At 48.5% G+C, this 25,661-nt stretch overlaps 1 protein-coding gene across 1 annotated transcript in view; it reads right to left on the reverse strand.

Moving 5' to 3' along the window:
* Positions 1–20,385, reverse strand: part of LRP1B (LDL receptor related protein 1B) — a 389,846-nt gene extending 369,461 nt beyond the window's left edge. The window contains 1 exon segment of the mRNA XM_029072223.2: positions 20,254–20,385. The gene's annotated coding sequence lies outside the window, so the exon portion shown is untranslated.
* Positions 20,386–25,661: the final 5,276 nt, after the last annotated feature.

Genomic DNA, 25,661 nt, shown 5'->3' on the forward strand with positions numbered 1-25,661 from the left:
GATACCACCCTCAGGAGGTGGACCAAAAGACAGCAGCCACCTAAAATCTTTGGTCACACTGGCCCGATGACCACCATCCCAGGGTGTGAATGCCCAGGGTGGACCCACTTAAGGCCGCTCAGTGAAGAAGTACATGAAATGGGAATAGCAGTCCTTGAGAGTACGAGTGAAAATGGAAGTAGGGACTGCTGGACTTTTGTAACCCATCAGCCTGGCTCCTCATGTCCACGTGCTTGTGGTCACCTTGAGGACAGATGGATGGGAACAGGCGGTTAAACACACACATGCACACCTCCCACCCCGCTATTCCAACAGCCCCTAACGAAAACCAGTCCTCAGTTGCCCCTGATGCCCTGGTCTCCCTATTGGAGACAGAATTCCCAGATGCGGGACCAAGGGATCGACAGAACTGAGTAGCATTCCTTAGTTTCTTTCATTAGATGTACCCAAAATGGAGGCAGAGAAAAACTCTGACTCCATTTGAAACACTAAAAAGGTTTCTTGGGCGGCCCAGTCGCGCCGCTAGAATGTCACGAGAGGATTATAGCCAATTACAGTCGGGTTCATTCCGATGCAGGTTTTCCCTCCACCTATCACGAGGGAGAAGGAACTTGGGGAGACAAGTTTTATCTCAATGATTATCGAAGCCTCTGTGTTTCTCAAGTCCTCTAGAAAATCTCCCTTCCCGTCTGCATCTTTTTCTCTGGAAGAAACGTCTAACCCTTAAAATTTGTCGGCTCGAGTTTTCACCTCATTTGAATTTTACAGATTCTCGGTTTCTAGCTAACGTCCCCGAGGGCTACAATTTTTTTTTCTAACATTGAACGTGTTGAAAAGTCCCCGAGCTTCGGAAAGGAGGGAAAAACAAAACCGGGAGAAGAGATGGGGGGGAGAGGGAGGCGGTAGGGCCGCCAGACACGGAGAAGAGTTTTTAATACTCTTGATTCAAATGAGGCATTAGGACTCGAAGCCGAGAGTTCTGCCATGCCAGCGCCAGTCTGGGAAATAATGGAAAAATAATGAAATCACAAAGAACTTAAACCTGAGGAAATTCAGAGGAGAAATCGTAGCAACTGTTGGGTTTGTGGCAGCAGATTGCCATCAGGTGTGCACAGTTCTAATGGCCGGATGTTTAGAGTCTATCCGAATTAGTGTGCGTGCCTGTGAAAGGGGTGGAGAGGAGAGGGGGAAGGGGCCCAGCCAGTTTTTAGGTGGCAAGAGGGAAAATGAGTTTGAAGGCATTCCTTCGCAGCCTGCCTGTCAGTCACCATACATCAAGTGTGGCATTTATTCATTATGCCCTGGAAGTAGGGTGAAAGCTGAGTTTAAATTGAAATTTTTGTAGGTGCCTAACTTGACTGAACCGCCAGGTACTCACACTTGAGCTGGTTTTTAACATTAACAGCGGTATTACCTGTGCGCGCGCGCACGCGTAAACGCTCGAATTCTATGCTGCTTGATATATCTAATCCACCCAAATTCTGCAGGCTTTCATCTGGCTTCCAGTGTCAAAAATTGATTATCATCAGAGACAAGAAAAATAATGGAATATAAAGCGTGGCCGATCAAAACATTACTCTTAATATGTCAAGAGAAAAATTGTAAGTGGAGCAAAGGAGGTGCTGGATGTATTGATTCATTAAAAGCATGAACAGAGCGCGCTGATAAGAATGTTTAAACCACTTTCTCATGCGGAGAATTTGATTTGCAGCCACGTTATAAGGCACCGAAGGTCTCCTGGAGGGATGTTTATAAACTTGGGCATCATTATACCTGTCTTTCTGTGCACATGAAAGACCAAACGATTTTTGCTGGGAGAAAGATTTTCTCTTTCAGCCTGTGTTTCACTTTCATTCTTGTTGGTTTTTTTTGTGGGATTCTATCCCGCGCCCCAATAGAGAGAGCCCAATCACCCACTGCTAATCAGCTAACAGCAGGCAGACCAGCCGCTCCGGGTAAGTGGAGAGCCAGGGGAATGCCACCGGGAGCTCTGAGGAATGCAGTCAGACGGCACGGGCTCTGCCTGGTTCTGAAGGTCGGGGAGGTTTCTGGCTCTTCGTGACCGCTTTGTCACGGTGAGACTTTCCCACTCATAGAAATGACCGTATCACCCCTGGATGGGTCTGGAGGGCCTCCCGCGGCAGAGAGTGAGAAGCCGCACGGCCTAGTGGATAGAGCACGGGCCTGGGAGTCAGAAGGACCCGGATTCTAATCTGATCCAAAAACTTGTCTCATGTGTGACCTTGGGCAAATCGCTTCGCTTCTCTGTGCCTCAGTTCCCTCAACTGAAAAATGGGGATCGAGACTGTCAGCCCCCGTGGGGGACAGGGACTGGGTCCAACTGGATTTGCTGGTGTCCACTCCGGTGCTTAGTACAGTGCCTGGCACATAGTAAGTGCTTAACAGATACCACAATTATTATTACTGTTACATTGTTATACTGTCCTCTCTCAAGCACTTGATACAGTGCTCTGCACACAGTAAGGGCTGAACAAATACAAACTGACTGTTTGGCCGATTTCTAGAGGGACTTGTCTGCGGTAAGGTTCTGCAAACGTTTCTGCTAAAAGAGGGATTTTTCCAAGGTAAGGTGAAGGACAGGGGAGAGGAGATGCGGAGAGGAGGGTGGAGGGAGCATCTAGCAATAGAACCTTTGGGCCTCACCAGCTCAATCAATACTACTAATCATGATGATAATAATAATTATGGTATTTAAGTGCTTACTAAGCACTGGGGTAGGTCACAGCTAATCAGGTTTTCCCATGTGGGGCTCACGGTCTTGATCCCCATTTTACAGAGGCGGTGACTGAGGCAGAGAAGTTAAGTGACTTAGCCAAGGTCACACAGCAGACAAGTGGCGGAGTCAGGATTAGAACTCACATCCTCCAACTCCAAGTCCGTGCTCCTTCCACTAAGCCACACTGCTAATGATAATAATGATAGTAGTATTGGGAAGCACTTCTATGAGCTAAGCACTGTGTCGAGCATGGGGTAGATAAAAGATAATGAGATTAGACTAGGTCCCTACCCCTCATGAGGCTCACAGTCTAGGTGGGAAGCAGCGTAGCCCAGTGGAAAGAGCACAGGCCTGGGAATCGGAGGACCTGGGTTCTAATCCCAGCTCTTCCACTTAGCTGCTGTGTGACCTTGCACAAGTCATTTCACTTCCCCTGTGCTTTAATAGTCTCTGCAAAATGGAGATTCAATTCCTGTTCTCCTACTGAGACTGTAAATCCCATAAGGGACCTGATTACCCTGTATCTACCCCAGAACTTAGTAGTAGTAATAATAATAATTATGCTATTTGTTAAGCACTTACTATTTGCCAAGCACCGTCCTAAGTGCTGGGGTAGATACAAGATAATTAGGTTGTCCCACGTGGGGCTCACCGTCTTAATGCCCATTTTACAAATGAGGGAACTGAAGCACAGAGAAGTTAAGTGACTTGCCCAAGGTCACCCAGCAGACAAGTGTCAGACCAGAGTGTTTAGCGTATGATAAGCACCGAAGAATAGACAATTACAAGTGGGAGCGAGAACAGGTATTGAATCCCCATTGTACAGATGAAGGAACTGAAGCTCAGAGAAGTCAAGTTCCTTGCCCAAGGTAACACAGTAGGCAAACTGCAGAGAAGGGATTAGAACTCAGGACCTCTGATTCCCAGGCTTGTGTGCTGTCACTAGACCACACTGCTTCTCTTGTTGAGCACCTCTTGGGTGCAGAGCGGCGTATTAACGGCTTGAGAATCTCCAGGAGAGTCGGTAGATGGTATCCCTGCTCTCGAGGGCCTTACAGTCTAGCTGGGCGTAAATCCGGCCAAGCTTTTTTCACCCACTCCAGATGCTGAGGGTCTGGAGATCTCAGCCTCTTCTCTTCAATGCGGGATCCCCGGGCGTGATAGGTGAATGGCCGAGGAGGTGAAGTGAAGGGTCAGGGTTAAGGGAAGCAGCGTGGCTCAGTGGAAAGAGCCCGGGCTTGGGAGTCAGAGGTCGTGGGTTCTAATCCAGGATCTGCCGCTTGCCAGCTGTGTGACGCTGGGCAAGTTCCTTAACTTCTCTGTGCCTCAGTTACCTCATCTGAAAATGGGGATTAAAATTGTGAGCCCCATGTGGGACAACCTGATCACCTTGCATCCCCCAGTGCTTAGAACAGTGCTTTGCACGTAGTAAGTGCTTAACAAATACCACCATTTTATTTTAAGGACTCCCACTGTTGTTGACAACTCACTCTTATTCATTCATTCATTCATTCATTCATTCGTATTTATTTAGTGCTTACTGTGTGCAGAGCACTGTTCTAACTGCTTGGGAAGTACCATTCAGCAACAAATAGAGACAATCCCTGCCCACAATGGGCTCTTTTATCTGTCTCCCCCATCAGACCACAGGCTCCTCATGGGCAGGTGATATGGCCTGTTTGTTTTTTTTTTGTGGCGGTTGCTCTTCCAAAGCCAATGTCAGCTCCAGGCATCTGTATCCCGCCTGAACCATGACTGTGTGCAGCGCACTGCCCTAAGCACTTGGCAGAGGACAGCGGAGGTCAAAGTCCAGACCCCTCCCCTCCAGACGCTGACAGCTTAACTGCGTAGCCAGCACCAGGGCCGAGGGAGAGGAAGAAGGTTCAGAAAGCGGGGAGGGAAACAGGAAGGAAAGTCAGTGCCCAAGGGCGAACGCTTGCCAAGAGACTCCGGGCCCGAACACCTAGGGTTCGGCCGCGGGAGTTTCCGCTGCGCCGATGGACAGGCCGACCGGAGGCGCGGAATTCCACCCCATCCCCGCGCCTCGCTGCTCAGACAAGCTGTCTCTGTCTCGATTTGCTTATACCCCTGAAATGTCTAAATCTGAAGTGTCGCCATGCCGTCAGGCTGATGGATTATGACTCCCGCTGGCAGATGAACGGATGGCTCCGTTCTCGAAGGAGCCATCCGTTTCGGCGCCCGGGGAGCGCCTCCAACGTGGGCTCGCCAATGGCCTCACCGTCCCCGGCAATCAAACATCTAATTGCCACTACCCGGGCACCCGCCAAGACACCGGCCTGGGCTCCGGGTGGGACTCAGAGAGGGCCTGTTCTCTGGACCTACGGAGAGACGGGTCACTGCATTCTCAACGCCAATTACTGCCTCCTCGCTCTGCCTGGCATGACGAGCGGGGGTGGCCCTCGGGGACCGGAGGCGGACGGGGCTTTGTCCGTTCCGGCGGCTGTTCCAAGCTGTGCTTTGACTGCTGACCGCAGAGACACTCTCTCCTCACAGAGGAACATGGGTCTCCCAGCACCGGCAGGTCACTTCCTAATCCCTTGTGCCCGCAGACAGCCAGTGGCCTGGCCCACCAGAGTCTGGCCCCTTCAATCTTCAGAAATCTCATCTGCCTCGGATTTACCTCTACCCTGCCCACCTTTTATTCCCTTCGGTTCCCGCTTCTGCCCATCCCCCACCTAAGCAGTTAAGTCCTAATTACCCTCTCTAGTACTTATGAACATATAGCAATCAGTCAATGGAATTTATGAGTGCTTACTATGTGCAGAGCACTGTGCAAGAGTACACTGGAAGCTAAGACCTTGATTCTGCTCTCAGAAGACTTAATGAAAATGAACTAATCATGATAATTGTGGTATTTGTTAAGCACCTACTACGTGTCAAGCACTGTATTAAGCAGTAGGGCAGACACAGGATAATCAGGTCCCCCAAAGGGCTCACAGTCTAGGAGGGAGAACAGTTTTGGAATCCCCATTTTACAGTTGAGCTGAGGCCCAGAGAAGTGAATTGACTGGCTCGAGGTCACACAGCAGAAGGGTGGCAGAGATGGGTGTGGCCTAGGGGATAGAGAGTGGACCGGGGAGTAGGAAGGACCTGAGTGTCAGAAGCAGGACTCTAATCCTGGCTCCACTTGTCTGCTATGTGATCTTGGGCAAGTCACTTCACTTATCTGTGCCTCATCTGTAAAATGGAGACTAAGACTGTAAACCCAATGTGGTACACTGACGGTGTCCGACCCATCTACCTTCCACCTATCTACCCCAGCTCTTAGGACAGTGCCTGACACATAGTAAGTACTTAACAAATACCACAATTATTATTATTAGAACACAGGTTCTCTGACTCCCAATCCCATGCTCTTTCCACCAAGCCACACAAGTTCTCAAGAGGGTACTTGCCATTGTACTTTTCAAATTCCATCTGCGTCCCATTTCAATATGGTGCCAGCCTTTACTACCCAGGGGTCTCCCAACTGTGTCTGAAAACCCCTGTCCCAAACCCCTGCCTCGATCTCGCCGCACACATCTATTTCTGGCTCATGACTGGAGCTGCCCTGTGCAGGGGAGACTCTCCCTCAGAGTCTCCTGTTTCTGAATGATGACTGGGCAGGCAGGACCTCTACCCCCTGACTCCACGGCTAACCACCGCAGGATCCCCCGCAGGACGGTTGGGACGGGGCCCGTCTTCCATCCTGGCTCCTCTATCCCCAGATCCGCGGATGTTTAAAAGAAGTCTCGGTCATTCTGTTTCAGGTCTTGGGGAAGCAATGTGCCCTAGTGGATAGAGAATAGGCCCGGGCATAAGAAGAAGACCTCAGTTCTAACCCTGCCTCCACCATGTGTCTACTGTGTGACCTTGGGGAAGTCACTTCAGGTCTCTGGGCCTCAGTTCCCTCATTTGTAAAATGGGGATTAAGGCTGTGAACCCCATGAGGGACAGGGGTTGTGTCCAACCTGATGACTTCGTATCTAGTGATTAAAACAGTGCTTGGCACACAGTAAGTGCTAACAAATCCCATGAAAGAAAGCAAAAAGGCCCACAACAGAAGAAGGGCCACCAAGGCACCCGATGGGTGGTGGGGGCCGGGTCCACCCACTCCTTCTGACTGCTCCACTGCTGACAGCCAAGACGCTATTTTTCCACTTAAAAAATGAACACGGCGGAAATTATTTCAGTTGGCTCCCCTGGAACAAAATGCCCTGAAAGTAACTGATCCCAAAAGGCTTCTAAAACACTCTCCAAACAGCATGCCGGGCCCATGCAGAATGCTGGGTATTCACATTCCTCATTCCAATTTGATGTTGAGACCAAGTCCCCTGTTTTCTCAATCAATGCTTTAGAGCAAATTGCTTCACTCCATTTTCCAAGGATGACATATCTGTCTTAAACTTTTCAGGAAAGCTGTTCCTTTCCTCCTCCGAGGAGTACCGTGGAGCTCCGCTCAGACTGAACAGAAAGGATGTTTGCCCAAGCCCGATCTGTTTCTCGTGGGCAATGTTTTTCTCTTAAAACCTGGCCGCTATCCAAATGGTCCTTTTCCCACACTTTACTCTGAAAATCCAATGTGAAATGTTCCTCTTGCCTGTGGAATTTGCATCATTTTCAGCTCTCCCTTTTGAGCTGGGAACAGTAACCGGCATGAAATAGAAACAGATAGGAAATTTAGGCCTAGCTTTATCGTGAAGCCTAGGGACATACATTTCTCTTAGGATATGGGACTGGGTTCACACAGATCACACAGGGGAAGCAGTGTGGCCCAGTGCATAGACCACAGGCCTGGGAGTCAGAAGGACCTGAGTTCTAATGCTGACTCTGCCACTGGTCTGCTGTGGGAACTTTACTTCTCTGTGCCTTGGTTTCCTCATCTGTAAAATGGGGATTAAGACCGTGAGCCCCTGTGGGGCACGGACTGTGTCCAACTTGATTAGTTTCTATCTACACCAAAGCGTAGTACACTGCCTGGCACACGGTACGCGGTTAACAAATACCATTCAAAAAAGAGAAGTCTGCCTGAAAAAAGATTCACTCTACGGTCCTCACTCTACATCCCATACCACACAACCATCTCTACCATGAGAACCATGTGGTCTGGTGGAAAGAACTGGGGCCTGGGAGACAGGATCCTTTTTTTGCTGATGCTCTGCTCGCTCCCTCTCCCTCCAGGTCTCCTCTCCCCCAGTGAAGAAGAGCGTAAACAGGAACAAACAAGAGAAAAGGTGAATTTGGACTCCCTCAGGGGCCGCAGAGGTGAGCAATGAATGTGTGAAGAATGCTGACGTGTAGGGACACCGATCTGGGATTTGTCTCACAAAAACACATGCGTGAATGTGCGTGCAGAGGGGTGGACTGTAGACTGTAAATTTGTTGTGGACTTGGAATGAGTCTATTATATTGTACTCTCCCAAATGCTTAATAGACTACTCCGCACACAGTAAGCGCTCAATAAATATGGTTGACTGGGTGGAGAATAAGGTTGCCAGAAGGAGCAGCATGGTCAAGGGGAAAGAACAAGGGCTTAGGAGTCAGAGGATGTGGGCTCTAATCCCGGCTTGGCCATTTGACGGCTGTGTGACTTTGGGCAAGTCACTTCGCATCTCTGTGCCACCGTTTCCTCAAATGTAAAATGGGGATTAAGTACCTGCTCTTCCTCCTATTTAGACTGTGAGCTCCACGCGGGACAGGGACTGTGTCCAACCTAATTAAGTTGCACCTACACCCGCACTTGGAACAGTGTTTGACATAGAACAATCGCTTAACAAACCCCATAAACAGAAAAAAGAGACAGACAAAAAAGGAAGGTTTTTATGCAGTATGGGTCAGCCTTGGGAGAGCTCTCTGCGAGGCCTGGCAGCAGGAGATGCCAGTGGCCACATGGAGCCCCCTTCGATCCAATGTGGGCCAGCTTTCAAAGTCAACATAGCCAGGCAGAGAGTCCCCTCCTAACTTTTTTTATGTCATTTGTTAAGCACTTACTATGAGCCAGGCACTGTACTAAGCTCTGGGGTAAATACAGAGTAATCAGGTTGGACACAGTCCCTGTCCCACATGGGGCTCACAGTCTCCATCCCTATTTTACAGATGAGGGAACTGAGGAACAGAGAAGTGAAGTGACTCATCTAAGATCACACAGCAGGTAAGTGGCAGAGCGGGGATTAGGACCGTGGTCCTTTGACTCCCAGACCCATGCTTTTTCCACTTGGCCACACCGCTCCTACTGGCAGCCTCATTCTTCATCCTTCTGCACACACATACTTATATATGTATAGGTGAAACAAATCTCTGGTCTGTGGGCCTCCACACATCAGCATTTTTCACACATTCATTCATTCAATTCATTCAATCATATTTATCGCTTCTCTGCCTGGCTCCTACCGAAAGGGTCTCCAAATTCACCCAAACTCCCAGCATCCTTTCGACTCCCTCTAAAATAGAACCTCAAAAATAGTCTGGTTGGATCTCTGTGAAAATGGCAGCATGGAGAGGAAGGCCCTCAGGATGGGGGTGGGGATGGTGATAGAAGAAAAGGGGACGGGGAGGGAAGAGAAGGCTACGCTGACCTAATCACGGGTTGAACTGACCACTGCCAAAATGACACGACTCTTTGAAGCGCAGTGGATCTGGTATTTCCATACCCGACTCCTATCAATTAAATCAGTGGTATTTATTATGTGCTTTCTGTGTGCAGAGCACTGTATTTGCCACTCGAGAGAGGACAAGAGACGGTAGCCCCATGAGTCTTGTCCATCCCTCGACCCTCCCCATAACTCCCTCTTCATGCCCCAGCTGGTCCTGACCTGCACTGGAAAACACACTTCTCTCCCCATTACATTTTAGTGGGAAGCACCATTCCCTTTCCTTCTCCTATTTCAATCAGAGCTTGTTTCAAAGACCTCTACCTTTAATCAGGAAGTCTTGGAAATCTGATTCCCATGTTCCTGCATCTCTGAGAAGTCTGCGAACTATTTTTAATGTCAAGGTGTGAAAATAAATTTGTTTAAGCATGCGGGAAGGAGCTGAGAACTACAGTGTTTGATCCTGCTTGCCTGTCACCACCTGATCAAATCCTTTCCTTAAGGATCAATATCTGAAGCAAGTTGAAAGGACTCAATTAAAATACACAAGGTGATAACTCCAACTTTCAACTTTTTGCGGAGAGACTTTCCTTGTGGAAGGCCTGTTTTAGGCCTCTTCTCCTCAGCAGAGTTTTCCTGAGTTTAGTAAACGCCTTCGTGAATAACAACTCCCCTTTAATGACTTTAAAGCCTCGGCAATTGTAAATCTAGATCCATAAGCAGTGACAGTAATGTTCGAGGCTGAAAGCGCTCTAAGTGTTTACAAAACTTCTCTCCCTGGTTGGCGGCCCAGGTTGAGTAATAGAGATCGGCTTGATATCGATCTGCTCTCAGCGACTGGCAATGCCCTTCCGGCTCTGTGTAGATGCAGATTTGAGACACGACCGTTGACACTCCTCCGGGAGATTGTCTGCAAAGTCTTGTGGGTGTGCAGGTGAGAAGGAGGTTTGTGCAGGGGGTCTCAGAATCCCCACTCTACCCTTGGGTTTCTTTTAAACAGAACCTATCCACTTCTGCAAACCGGCAGCTCAAGGGCCATCACTGATAGTGTGTCTCGATTACAGAGCGTCTCTAAAATGGGTCTCGCTTTCCTTAAGTATGATGAAAAAGTGAGCCTCGGCAAATTCTTTTCTTTATCATCAGAAAACAGCGCATGTGGAGAAGGAATGAATTTTGCAGAGGAGGGACAGAGAGAGGAGGGGCAGGAGGTTAAGGGACAATATTAATAATAATTCATTCAATAGTATTTATTGAGCGCTTACTATGTGCAGAGCACTGCACTAAGCGCTTGGAACGTAAAATTCGGCAACAGATAGAGACAATCCCCGCTTAACGACCCGCTCACCGTCTGAACGACGGGTGCTCTCAGAAACCAAAGCACCTCAGGGACCCCAGAAGAGTCTCCCTGCTCCTCCTCGGGGTCTGACAGGGCTCCCCCAGCACCATCTCCACGCCGCCTGTCCAGTGAGCTTCCTCCACTGTCCTCCTGACCCCCCACCCTCTCTCCGGCCCTAATAACCTTTGAAGTTTCGTCTCCTCTGCCCACTGTCTGCCTCGCAGGTCTATCTGGGAGTGAAACTCCACCCACAGACCCGGCAGGCTCTTGGCCTTTGAATCGGAAATCTGATTCTCAACTGGCCCGGATTCAGACGGCCATTTGCGTGTCATCCGGTGGGAGCCTCGGGCAGGTCGGAGTGACAAGAAATCCAGTTGGAGACCCCTCCAGGGTACGACCTCTAAGAGGGATTCTGGAAGGCAGCCATAATACATTCCTCTATGCCAGCAAGAAAACACATTTTGTTGATCCGGGCAATTTAGGGAACTTCTTTCACCCTGCTTCGCACAGAGGTTTTTCCTGGCCCCACCATTTTCTCGATTAAGGATGTCTCTCATCTCAGAAATTACATCATGCAACTGACCCAAAAGATGTAATGGGCATCTTGGGTCAAACCCGTGGTCCTCCCAGCCCAGGGCGCTGTCTCTGGTGGTGCCTGCCTGGCGCTCGGAGAGAATGAATGGCCAGATCAGTTTGGGCCCCGGGTATGGGTTAGGAACGGGTGGACCATCTGCCATCTCTCCGGGGAAATTTCTGCCCCAAATTTATCCAGATCTTTCTTGATCCTGCCGACATTTTTGGCTGCACAATGTCCCAAAGGAGAAATTCCATCAGCACATATCAACAACTCCCCGGGCCCCTGGGTAGGGCATTTCCTCCAGAGAAGTAAACATGGGCTAGTGGAAGGAGCCCAAGCCTGGGGAGTCGGAAGACCTCATTGCTAATCCCGGGTTGCCATTTGTCTGTCGTGGGACCTTGGGTAAGTCATTTCACTTCTCTGTGACTCAGCGTCCTCATCTGTAAATACCTGTTCTGCCTTCGGTTTAGACCTTGAGCCCCATGAGGTACAGGAGCTGCATCTGACTGTATTTAGATCGTAGACCATAAGCTCGTTGTGGGCGGGATCACATCTACCACCTCGGATTGTATTTACCAAAGTGCTTAGTACAGTTCTCCGCACATAGTAGCGTGACTCAGTGGAAAGAGCACGGGCTTTGGAGTCAGAGGTCATGGGTTCGAATCCCTGCCACTTAGCTGTGTGACTGTGGGCAAGTCACTTAACTTCTCTGTGCCTCAGTTACCTCATCTGTAAAATGGGGATTAAGACTGTGAGCCCCACGTGGGACAACCTGATTCCCCCGTGTCTACCCCAGCGCTTAGAACAGTGCTCTGCACATAGTAAGCGCTTAACAAATACCAACATTATTATTATTATAGTAAGTACTCTGTAAATACCCCTGATTAGATTGATGGCTTGATCTAACCCAATGTTTAGAACAGTGCTTGACACATATTATGCACTTCATAATAATAATAATGTTGGTATTTGTTAAGCGCTATGTGCAAAGCACTGTTCTAAGCACTGGGGGGATAAAAGGTGATCAGGTTGTCCCTCATGGGGCTCACAGTCTTCATCCCCATTTTACAGAAGAGGTAACTGAGGCCCAGAGAAGTTAAGTGACTTGTCCTAAGTCACACAGCTGACAAGCGGCAGAGTAGGGATTAGAACCCATGACCTCTGACTCCCAAGCCCGTGTTCTTTCCACTGAGCCATGCTGCTTACATAATTATTATTAATTGATCAACCATTTATTTTTGAGCGCACACTGTGTGCAGAGCACTGTACTAGACGCTTGGGAAAGGACAATATAACAGAGTTGGTAGACACATTCTCCACCCACCACAAATTTACAATCTAGAGAAGTGTTATTGTTTTAAAGGGGCTAAATTCCCGTTCTACCGGCTTTCCACAACCTGATCGGATGGGATTCGTGCTTCTTCAATTTCACGCTGTCCCTGACCACCCCTTTCAAGGTTCTGAAAATCCAGATTGAGTCCTATCATAAATCTGCGTCTTTCCAGACTGAAGAGATGGAAGCCTTTGGCTGTGAAACAGCAGAGAAGCAGCATGGCTCAGTGGAAAGAGCCCGGGCTTGGGAGTCAGAGGTCATAGTGTTCGAATCCCGGCTCTGCTCCTTGTCAGCTGTGTGACTGTGGGCAAGTCACTTCCCTTCTCTGTGCCTCAGTTACCTCATCTGTAAAATGGGGATTAGCTGTGAGCCTCACGTGGGACAACCTGATTACCCTGTATCTCCCCCAGCGCTTAGAACACTGCTCTGCACCTAGTAAGCGCTTAACAAATACCAACATTATTATTATTAGATTGAGTCCTATCGTAAGTCTGCGTCTTTCCAGACTGAAGAGACGGAATCCTCTGGCTGGTGCAGTCAGACGGCGAGCCTGACGGCCATCCAAGAACTATTGCTAATTTGCTTATGGTAACATTGTTTATCTGGGTCTCTCGGCTTTATTGCTTGCAGTTATCTGGTCACTTCCTATAATGCTTAATTGCACTTTCAGGTGGGGCTCAGATAATACGATTCCGGTGCTCAGCAGGTAGTCAGGGCTCAATAAATACCACAACTACTACTACTGCAGTGTGGTTCAGGAGAAAGAGCTCGGGTTTGGGACTCAGAGGTCAAGGGTTCTAATCCCACCTCCACCACTTGTCAGCTGTGTAACTCTGAGCAAGTCACTTAACTTCTCTGTGCCTCAGTTACCTCATCTGGAAAATGGGAATGAAGACTGTGAGCCCTATGGGTTACCACCTGATTGTCTTGTATCTACCCCAGTGCTTCGAACAGTGCTTGGCACGTAGTAAGCGCTTAACAAATACCAACTTTATTACTAATACTACTATTACTCTATTTTTCTTTTGTGGATTTTTATGGCATTTGCTAAGGGCTTATTATGTGCCCGGTACTGTACTGATTACTGGGGTGGATTTAAGCTAATTAGGTTGGACATCATCCCCCTCCCACACAGGGCTCGCAGTCTTATTTTCCATTTTACAGACGAGGTAACTGTGTCACAGAGAAGTTAAACGATTTGCCCAAGGTCCCACAGCAGCCAGTGGCACAGCCGGGATCAGAACCCAAATCCGTGGTCTGTCGCTAATAACGATGGTATCTGTTAGGCGCTTACTATGTGCCAAGCACTGTTCTAAACTGTGGAAGAGATACAAGGTTATCAGGTTGTCCCAGGTGGGGCTCACAGTCTTAATCCCCATTTTACAGGTGAGGTAACTGAGTCTCAGAGAAGTGAAGTGACTTGCCTAACGTCACACAGCTGACAAGTGGCGGGGCGGGGATTAGAACCCACAACCTCTGACTCCCAAGCCCGTGCTCTTTCCGCTAAGCCACGCTGCTTCTCTAGGTTCAAGGTCCGTGGCCATTCCCCATCCATTCCCCCGGCGTCAACGGTTACTTGCTTCGTATCCTGCTGTCGTTCATTCTCCGTGGGCTCTGTTGGGATTTCTGGATCTAGACTGTAATCCCGGTGTGGGCAGGGATTGTCTCTCTTTATTGATCAACAAGGTCATGCTGCTTCTACTAGTAGTACTACTATTCCTCCTCCTCCTACCGCTTCTCCAGATGGCTAGAAAACCCTCTGGGGATTTAATCCAACCTGTTTAGCTTGTATCTACCCCACACTTAGCGCAGTGCCAGGAACACAGTTTAAGTGCTTAATGAATTACTATAAAAAAAAGAGCCAAGTCTCCATCTAGGTCAAGAGGGAAACATTTCTTGTGGTCAAAGGTTTCACCTCAAACTGCAATTCTGCTTGGATGACCATCTTCCCTCAGTCCTCTTGCCGTCAGTCATGAACCTGGGCTTCCAAGTGTTTAGTTCAGTGCTCTGCGCTCAATAGGCTGTAAGCTCCTTGAGGGCAGAGATCCTGTCTACTAACTGGTTTGTACTCTCCCAAGTGCTGAGCACAGTGCACCGCACACAGTAAACTGTGAATTCCTTAAAGACCAGAGTCGCGTCTACTAATTCTACTGTACTCTCCCCAAGCATTAGGTACAGCGCTCTGCCCACAGAAGGGGCTCGATACGCTCCACTGATCGATTATGACCCAGTGTTCACCCCACAGGGCCAGAGACCCACCCAGGGGAATAGAGGGGAAAAATGGTCCTGTCATTGTACAAAATAGTCGCCGCAATAGGCAACGATGGCTATCATCCATCAAACCCATTCCTCTCCCGCTCGGGCCCCAGTATGATCCGGCTACGGCGCTCCGAACCCCGGAACGGGCTATCCGTCTCGCTCCTCCTTTGACCCGTGGCTTCAGGCTCCCGAGTCGTCCCGCCCCCTCCCCCCTCGCCGCTTCTGCGACTCCTAAATCCGTTTTAATGAAGTTTGCACGGGTCCGGCAGATTGCTTTCCCGAGAAGCCTTCTCTTACCCATCTGCTATGTTCTCTTTTATTTTCCGGGCCATCCGTCCTTTCAAATTTCATTTATAGGGAGGGTTGTTGTGCTCGCTCTCTCAACGGTGCTCGCGTTAATGATCCCTTCGACTTCTCCATATCGATAATTTGGGCCTCCTCGGAAGTGAAGCCGAAACCTTTCCAAATGGGTTCCCGGTGTAGTTTTAAATGCATTCTGCCCCGTTTGGTCAACCCCTTAAAAGAGCTGGCGGATTTTAAGGGCCCGCCGCCGCCCACAGGGCCCCTGCTCGCTCCAGGATTCGGAGATGATTTGTCCTGGATTTAACTCGGGCAGGGAGGTTTGTTTTTTCTCTCCGCTTCAGAACCGGAGAGAGAGGACTGAAGTTTTTATCATTCCACTCTAAAACATCTTTATTATACAAGATAATGTCCACTCTGGAGGAGGCGTTAATGGGACTCTAAACAGCTTAGGAGAAATGACTGAAACTGCAAGAGTGACACCCTGGCCGATGGAAGTGGCACTAAGGAGCGCTCAGAACATAAGAAGAAAATTTACAAAATGATTCTTAATTCCCTATTGGACTTGGAGCAGGCAGCCCCCATCTGCCTTTGCACTTGTGACAACCCGGTTGGGGGTGGGGTGGAGAAAAACTTAGGAATCCAAAATGTATAAATTTAAAGGACTCAGTCAGCTCGATCCATCCTACCTCTCCTCACTGATCTACCTCAGCTCAGCCTGCACCCTCCGCTCCACTAGCACCAGTTTACTCACTGTGCCCCGATTTCATCGGTTATCGGACTGGTATTTTGGGGTTGACTAGTTTTCCCATTTCCCCACTCTCTCGCCTTTTACAGAAACTGCGTGAATTAGTGGAAAGAGTCCAGGCTTGGGAGTCAGCGGTCATGGGTTCTAGATCCTGGCTCCGCCACTCGTCTGCTGGGTGACCTAGGGAAAGTCACTTCACTTCTCTGTGCCTCGGTTACCTCATCTCTAAAATGGGGATTAAGACTGTGAGCCCCACGTGGGACAACCTGATAACCTTGTATCTATCGCAGCACTTAGAATAGTGCTTGGCACATAGTAAGCGCTTAACAAATACCATCATCATTATTATTATTTGAACTGGAGATTTCCACCTCCACCAGGGCTTAGTCCACAGTGACACTGACCAGCCCATCTGTGCCAGGGGAGGGGAATGTGGGAGCGGGGAGACTGGAAAACAACCACTCCTCTCTGCAAACACTGGATACGGTCACTGCTGCTGGGTAAACCCGACCCATAGACCGTAAGCTCCTTGTGGGCAGGGAATGTGTCTAACAACTCTGTTATATTGAACTCTCCCAAGTGCTTGAGAAGCAGCGTGGCTCAGAGGAAAGAGCACGGGCTTGGGAGTCAGAGGACAAGCGTTCTAATCCTGGCTGCGTCATCTGTCCGCTGTGTGGTCTTGGGCAAGCCGCTTCACTTCTCTGGGCCTCAGTTACCTCATCTGGAAAATGGGGATAAAGACTGAGCCCCACATGGGACAACCTGATTACCCTGTATCCACCCCAGCGCTTAGAACAGTGCTCAGCACATAGTAAGTGCTTAACAAATACCGTTATTATTTCAGTATAATAATATACAGACTCTCACAAATGCTTAGTACAGTGCTCTGCAAACAGTATGCTCTCAATAAAAACAACTCATTGATTGATGGTCTTGCTGAATTCTGAGGCCACTTTATTGTGATGCAATGCATTAGATGCAGTGCAATGGAGCAGATGCAACTCAAAACAGTGCACGTAATGCAAGGCAGAGCAAAGTCCATAAAGAGGAGGCTTTACCAGGTGAGCACAACTGGCTCTCCACGGCAAATCTCCCTCCTCCCACACCCCCACCCGCTCCAGATAACAAATCTATAGTCGTGGGTTCAGAACCCCATTTTCCACATAATCCATTTTAGTGCTGCAGTTCTGTTCTCATTCCTATTAACTGAAATCATTTTCTACTGGGCCAGCAAGGGATTGACTGATCAATAATGTTCATGTTCAGCACCCACCTCCCATGTTTTACATCGCCAGGTTCCTATCCTTTGGGGTGTGAACTTCCAAACAAGGTCCCGGGGTCTGAGGGCCATCTGGATGGGGCTGCAGCTCAGGAACAGCTGCTGCTCCTTCAAGGAGGCTAGCAATCAATAGTAACTGTGGTATTTGTTGAGCGCTTACTACGTGCCAGACATTGTACTAAGAGCTGGAGTGGATACCGGCAAATCAGGTTGGACACAATCCCCGTCCCACAAGGGACTCACGGTCTTAATCCCCATTTTATTGATGAGGCAATTGAGACAAAGAAAAGTTAAGTGACTTGCCCAAGATTACACAGCAGACAAATGGCTGTAGCGAGGAGAGAAGCGAGACAGGGCTTGAGGAAACTACGGGACTCCCCTCTCTCCCTCCCTGGCCAGGCACCAGGACGGAGAGGACGTTAGTGAGAGGTTATCCACACAACCCTGGTCAGGCCTCACCCTCAGTAGCCAATCAGGACTTCAGGGTTATGTCAGGATGCCGATATGGTCTCGCCCACTTGGTTCCAAAGCCTCTCTCTCCTATCCCACTGCTTCTCCATGCCACATGTTCTATCCCATCATACTGCAACGTAGCCCACACACTTCACTCCTCTAATGCCAACTTACTTGCTGTACCTCAGTCTCACCACCTACCTCTCACCCACATCCTGCCTGGAACGCCCTCCCTCTTCATATCCGACAGACCATCATTCCCCCCATCTTCAAAAATCTCATTGAAGGCCCATCTCCCCCAAGAGGCCTTCCCTGACTAAGCCCTCATTTCCTCTTTTCCCACTCCCTTCTGCCCCACCTTCACACTTGGATTTACACCCTTTATCCACCCTTCCCTCAGCTCCACAGCCCTCGTGTACAAATCTGTAAATTTATTTATTTATATTAATGTCAGTCTCCCCCTCTAGATAGGCTGGCTGTGGGCAGGGACCACGTCTACCAACTCTATTATAGTGTACTCTCCCAAGTGCTTAGCACAGTGCTCTGCATACAAGTGTTAAACAATTACCATTGATTAATTGATCGTCGGAACCGAGATAGTACCAGTGCCCAGGAATGCGTACAGTTCCGATGTTTCCTGCGGGACTCGACCGTTGCCCATGTGAAACTTGCAACACAGAAGCACACACATGCAAACCCACACAAGATCATAACAGTGAGCGACTCTCCTCCTCTCTAGAAACTGCACATTATTTTAGCCAAATCTCCAGCATAAACAGATCCCGGCACCGCCACTGAATTCAAGCTCTAGTAATTGAAATTCCAATTTCTAATCCACCTCATCTTCTTGCACTAACTTATTCCTTCATCTCCTAAACCAGAAAATGTCCGTTTTTATTAAATAACCACGGGATGCCTTTCCTTGTAATCCGTGGCACTTTCAAGCATTTGAGGTGGAGGAGATTTGCATAATCACTTGTGGAGATTCTGTTGCAATATACTACCCTTGGTCATTTTCTAGGAACTGTTCACACAAATCTACCGGCTTCTGAATTTGAATTAATTTATTCGGTCCAGAATTAGCACTGAAATCAGTAGGATTAGTCCCTTGAAAATTTACTTCATCCCCTCCCCTACAAATAAAACGGTGAATTCTCCCTCTTCTCATTCTACTCCCTTACTCTTATTAGCATATCACCCTTATTATCTAAGATTTGAGAAGCTCACACATCTTTAAGTTCTTAAGTAAAGCAGGCATTTTAAAATTACACAATGGAATCAAAATGGTCAAATAACTCACAAAATTACAGTTAGATAGGCCCCCAGTTGAAATCACAAAATAATAGGTATCTTCTTCATTGAATCTGTCCTACAAAGAGCGAGTTTGCAGCTGAAAATTAGAACTCTGCACAAAGTAAGGACTCAAATACCACCGATTGACTGATGCAAAATTACTTTTTACACAGATTGAGAAGCAGCATGGCTTAGCGGATAGAGCAATAGGCTGGGAATCAGAAGGACCTGGGTTCTGAGCCCAGATCTTCCTCATGTCTGCTGTGTGACCTTGGGCAAGTCACTTAACTTCTCTGGGCCCCAGTTACCTCATCTGTAAAATGGAGATCAAGAATGTGAGTCCCATGGGGAACAGGGACTGTGACCAATCTGATCAACTTGCATCTACTCCAGTGCTTAGAATTGGGCTTGGCACATAGTAAGCGCTTAACAAGTACCTTAATCAGGATTTTTAAATAGTCCTGATTCATTATTCCTCACACAGTACCATAAGCAAATTCTCAACAGTTGTAAAGTCAGAAAAGACTTCAGTGGGAGGGGACACAACCGTGCACGCCGAGCAAAATCATTGAAAAAGAGAGTTCTGATCATTCATCGAGATTCTCTACTTGGGCTATCGAAAACCTAGTCCCGACCCCCTGCTGCAAAGGGGAAATGATTTTGCTCCTCTTCTCACTTCACCGTTCCCCATCTTGAGTAGAGCTTGGTACGGCCCAAAGGTGGCACAAGGAGAACCTCATATACCGAGAGAAATTCCCAAGATTGAATCGCGGGGATGGAATCCAGGGAGTGGCTGGTCCTCAACTCTGGCTAACTTCCCATCCCATCACGGCCCGGTCTCAAGCCTAGGGGAGAAGGGTCCATCCCCACCATCTTGAAGGAGAGTGGGTACACCCAACATTCTAGGCCAAAGGGGAGAGGATCAACCCCATCATATTTCAATTCCAGCATTTTCCCTTCAACTTTCCAGTCCTCCTTGATTGAGGTAAGACACCTGTTCATAAGGGAACGGGCTCAAAGCAATCTTGGTTGTGTATTCATTAGGGCAAGGCCTTTTCCTCACTTACCCTATGTTCGGGAGCACTGACTCATGGGAAATGTTGTCAAAAAGCCTGACTTCAAGGCAGGCACATGCTTTCCCTCCTACTTATTTTGGGGTTTTTTTGAAATGGAAGTAGAGGGCCAGGGTCAGTACAACGTGGTACTTTCCAAACCTCCACCTTCATGTGTTTCAACGTAAAATCATCCGGAAGAAAACCCGGGCAGAGGGCTGAGCTACTTGATGTTTCCATTCGAGAAGGCAACTTTGGAGGCTGAGCGGACAGCTCGGTTCCTCAGCTGGACTCACCCTCACAGTGGGCCCCTTCGTCCGATCCATCTGAGCAGTCCAACACCCCGTTGCAAAGCTGGGACAAGTGAATGCACACGCTGGTTCCAAGGCAGGCGACATGGTTCAAGGCACACTTGGATTGGATTTCCTCAGGACCTGAAATGGGAAGAGAAGAACATTCCAGTTTCAGCTCGAGTTGGCTTGTCCCCAAGATGAACATCCTCCCTGCCTCCCGAGCCCGTAACCTTGGCGTTAACCTAGATTCATCTCTCTCAAACTGCACATTCGATCTGTCACCGTATTCTGTCTGTTCGCCCTTCCCAGCATCTCTGGAATCTGTCCCTTCAGCTTCATCCAAACTGCTACCGTGCTGATCCAAGCACTTGTCATATTTCTCCTTGACTACTGAATCAACTTCTTCTCTGACCTACTGGACTCATTCATTCATTCAATTGTATTTATTGAGCGCTTACTGTGTACTAAGCACTTGGAAAGTACAATTTGGCAACGGATACAGACAATCCCTACTCAACAATGGGCTCCTGTCTCTTCAACTCCGACAAATACTTCACTCTATTGCACGGATCATTTTTCTAAAGGTGTTCAACTCATGTCTCCCCACTCTTTAAAAATCTCAGCGGTCACCCACCCATCTCCACATCAACAGAAAGCCTTTACCATCTGCTTTACGGCGCTCAATCAGCTCGCTCCTTACCTCGCTGACTTCCTACTACAACCCAGCCTGCACGCTTCCCTCCTCTGAAGCCAAATTACTCACTGTACCGTGAACTTCTCTGTCTCACTGCTGACCTCTCACCCACAGCCCTCCCCTTTATATCTGACAGACCCCCACTCACCTCATCTTCCAAACACTCCTAAAATTATACCTCCTCCAAGAAGCCTTCGCTGACTAAGCCGTCACTTTCTCTATTTGCCCTCCCTTCTGTGTCAATTAGTCACTTGGTAATGCTGCTCCCCTTAGGTACTTTGATTTTCACCCCAGTCCCACAGCACTTATGTAAAATCATGGGTTCTAATCCCGGCTCCGCCACTTGTCTACTCTGTGACCTTGGGGAAGTCACTTCACTTCTCTGGGCCTCAGTTACCTCATTTGGAAAATGGGGATTAAGACTGTGAGCCCCATGTGGGACAACCTATCTTGTATCTACCCCAGCACTTAGAACAGTGCATGGCACATAATAAGCGCTTAGCAAATACCATAATTATTGGAGAAGCAGCATGGCTTAGTGGAAAGAGCCCGGGCTTGGGAGTCAGAGGTCATGGGTTCTAATCCCTGTTATACCACTTGTCAACTGTGTGACCTTGGGCAAGTCGCTTAACTTCTCTGTGCCTCAGTTACCTCATCCCTGTAATATGGGGATGAAGACGTGGGCCAACCTGATTACCTTGTATCTACCCCAGCACTTCACTCATTCATTCAATAGTATTTATTGAGTGCTTAATATGTGCAGAGCACTGTACTAAGTGCTTGGAATGTACAATTTGGAAACAGATGAGTGCTTAACAAATACCAACATTATTATCATTATTATTATTATATGTAATTCATTTTAATGTCCCTGTCTCCCTCTGATCCCATAAGCTGCTCCAGGGCAGGAATCATGTCTACCAGCTCCAACGTACTCCAAGCATTTAGTACAGTGTTCTGCACACAGTAAGCACTCAATAAATACCACTGATTGGTTGGCTGATTTTTTTCTCCCTTGTCAGCTCCGTGGAGACCCTTCCCTTCGGACCCTTGGTGATGCAAGTTCTAAGGAACGGCGAGTGCGTTTTTGAAAACTGTTTAATCTAGAAAACTATTAGCCCACCAAAGCCACCAGATATGTTACAATTCTCTTGAGCTCAATTAATCAGCTAATGCGACTAAACAATTAATAGCAATCCACACACAATCGTGAAGTTGAATGAATCCTTCTCGACCTCTTTCCGAATGCAAAACTACGGAGGATGCAGGTGGGATTATGTCCGGCGTGCTCACTGCTGTGCCCTCCAGAGCTCCCTGCGGGGGGGGGGACTGAGCTGGAAACAATCCTTCAGGAAGTTTTCTGAGGGAGAAGAGGTCCTGGGGAGGAAGGTTTATGTGGGGAAGTGAGGTGTGGGTGAGCAAGCTGAAGGATGGAAAAACAACTTTGTGATTCCAAGCCCGGTAGGATCTTGAGGTATGTGAAGCACGGAGAACGGGGAGGAAACAGCTTAGAAAGAGGAAGAGAGAGAGAAGGAGAGAGAGAGAGGGAGGGTCACTTGACAGGTAGTGTTGTCCGCAGGAGTCCTCAGGGATGTCTGGGGAGGGGGCAGATGGAGGAGTAGGGAGGAACTCAGCTTATTATGGACTTGGGGATATCGAGAAAATCCAGAGCAGAGCCTGGGGAAGGAGCCGGAAATCCTGAGACTAAGCTTCTTGGGCCGAGAGCGAGCCAGGAAGAGGAAAATGAGAGCCAAGGTAGCTGGAAGTCAGTCAGTCAATCGTATTTATTGAGCGCTTACTGTGTACAGAGCACCCTACTAAGCACTTGGGAGAGTACAATATAACAGACACATTCCCTATCCACAAGTAGCTTACAGTCTAGAGGAGGCTCTGGGTTTCCAGGATTCTCTTGGTCCAGCTACACTGGGGGTAGGTCTTACTGGTCATGAGGTAGGAAAAGGGACAGAAAACCAGAAACCACCTCCCAACCTCATCTCTCCTACTGGGCACTGGAAATTTTTTAAACAGGAGACTGGCCTGGTCCTGACCTGGTATTCCCCCTTTTTCTTCAACTCTAGAGCCCCCACTGCCATACCCCATCGTTATGAGGAAGGAGGGTGCTACAGGCCAGAGGCAGGACATGGGTGCGAGGTCGGTGGACGAGATGGAGGTACAGCAAAAAGGTTGGCATTAGAGCAGCAAAGTGTGTGGGCTGGGTTGTTCAAACACGACTCCCAGGCGATCAGTGAGTTGGAGGAAGCTCGCTTGGTGCCAAACTCCCGTTATTATTATGGTGCCAAATTCCCATTAGAGAAGCAGCACGGCTCAGTGGAAAGAGCCTTTGCTTAGGAGTCAGAGGTCATGGCTTCAAATCCCTGTTCAGCCGCTTGTCAGCTGTGTGACTTTGGGCAAGTCACTTCACTTCTCTGTGCCTCAATTACCTCATCTGTAAAATGGGGATGAAGGCTGTGAGCCCCATGTGGGACGACCTGATCTCCTTGTATCCTCCCCAGCGCTTAGAACAGTGCTTTGCACATAGTAAGCGCTTAACAAATGCCAGAATTATTATGTTTTGCAGCTGTTTCAGTTACACGTGCGCTTATGTAAATGCATGCATGTTTCTGTCATGTGTGTGGCACCTGTTTGTGTTTTGGGCATCTGGTCTGCCGTGAACCCCGTGCCAGATTGTATCTGATCTGATTATCCTGGATAGACCCTAATGCTCGACCCAGTGCTTGGCCCACAGTCAGCATCGAAAGACCGTCAGAGAGGCCTTTCGAGGCAGAGGCTCCTTCCTCCCTTCTGACTCCAAACCCAACGTTGTGCCGTCCCCCTGTTGGCATTTGCGTCAGGAGAGCGAGCTGTGGAATGACCCTGGGAGGGGCGGGACTTTCAAGAGAATCCTGAGAAGCAGTGTGGCCTAGTGGAAAGAGCACAGGCCTGGGAGTCAGAAAGATCTGCGTTATTTTTTTATGGCATTTGTTAAGCGCTTACTAGAACACGGATTGTGTCCAACATGATTAGCTTGTATCTACTCCAGTGCTTAATACAGTCTGGCACATAATAAGCACTTAAGGAATGACACTTAAAAAAAAGGCTTTCCCATTTTCCACTCTGTGGGAATGGTACTTCTCCCTCAGTTCCATGGGAAACGCCCTATGAATTAAACATTTTTCTTTTACGTTCCTAGGATGAATAAGAAGAGATCACTCTCCCCATTATCACCGGAGCAGAGCAGGGGAGCATTCCCAAGGCGGCTTTAATAGGGTTGCTAATGCTCCGTCTCAGGAATAATAAAGAAAAAAAATGCTCTTAACGCCATATTCGCCCATTTCCACAGTCTGTTGAGACCGTTCCACTCCCCACGGTGGATTTCCAAGGGTGTGGGGGATGGGTTTCAAGGATGAAGGAGGGCAGAGACTGGGTCAGAGTTGTCCTGTATCTTGCCAACTACAGCTTCCTGCAAAGAGAAGGGATACCCATCAAAAAATGGGTATTTCCCACTGGCGATAAAGTCTGGAGAAAATTCTCCCCAAGAACCTGAGTAGGCATGTACTGGCTTCTCGGTTGACCTTTGGGCAGAGACAATTGAAAATTAACCTTTGAACTGTTTAGTCCTTCCCAGGAAGGATATAGAGAGGAAAAAGAGTAACACAGGTGTGTATGTGTTTAGAAAACAGATGAGAATTGCGCTAATCATCTTCAAACACTAACTTAATTAACGTTGGCTGCTACCCCCGAAATATCTGGGAATATCTGAGAAGGGATGTGAAAATTAAATATTCATGCAAGCATGGTGTCACGCATGACTTTATTTCTGACAAATTTACTTTCTCTCTAGGAATTTCTAAACAACTGTAGGCAGGGAATGTGTCTATCACCTCTGCTGTAGTGTACAATCCCAAGCATTTAGCACAGTGCTCTGCACCCAGGAAGTCCTCAATTAATATCGTTGATAGACTGATTTTCAGAGGACACAGCTTGGCTTTTTTAATGGTATTTGTTAAGTGCTTACTATGTCCCAGGTACTATTCTTAGAACTGGGGTGGATACAAACTAATCAGGGTGGACACAGTCCCTACTCAATTCAATAGTATTTATTGAGCGCTTACTATGGGCAGAGCACTGTACTAAGTGCTTGGAATGTACAATTCGGCAACAGAAAGAGACAATCCCTGCCCGATGATGGGCTCACATGGGGCTTACGGTTTTAATCCCCATTTTACAGATGAGGGAACTGAGGCACAGAGAAGTGAAGTGACTTGCCAAGGTCACACAACGGACAAGTGGCAAAAACGGGATTAGGACCCAAGCCCTTCTGACTCCTAGGCCCAAAATCCGTCTCTCTGATAGGTCCCTTTGAGCATGGGATTCCAGAAGCCGAGGCATGTGCCCACCCTGGCATTTTGGCATCGATGCTCTAGCTTCCCGGCTGCCACACCAGCCCACTGCCTCAGCTTTTTGCCCATTAGCCTCCTCCCCGAACGGCAGGAAAACCGGGCTCCTGTTCCCCGAGATTTGGGAATAGCAGGTGAGCCATTTCCTTGCAAACTCGTGTCATGTCTCCTGCGGATCAGCCCTCACTCCACAATACAGAGTCCCAGGGGCTTAGTGGACCATAGCTATAAGCAGCGGGGCTTAGTGGAAAGAGAACGGGCTTGGGAGTCAGAGGTCGTAGATTCTAATCCCGGCTCCACCACTTGTCTGCTGTGTGACC

Source organism: Ornithorhynchus anatinus, chromosome 9, assembly GCF_004115215.2.
Source record: "Ornithorhynchus anatinus isolate Pmale09 chromosome 9, mOrnAna1.pri.v4, whole genome shotgun sequence".
NCBI lineage: Eukaryota > Metazoa > Chordata > Mammalia > Monotremata > Ornithorhynchidae > Ornithorhynchus > Ornithorhynchus anatinus.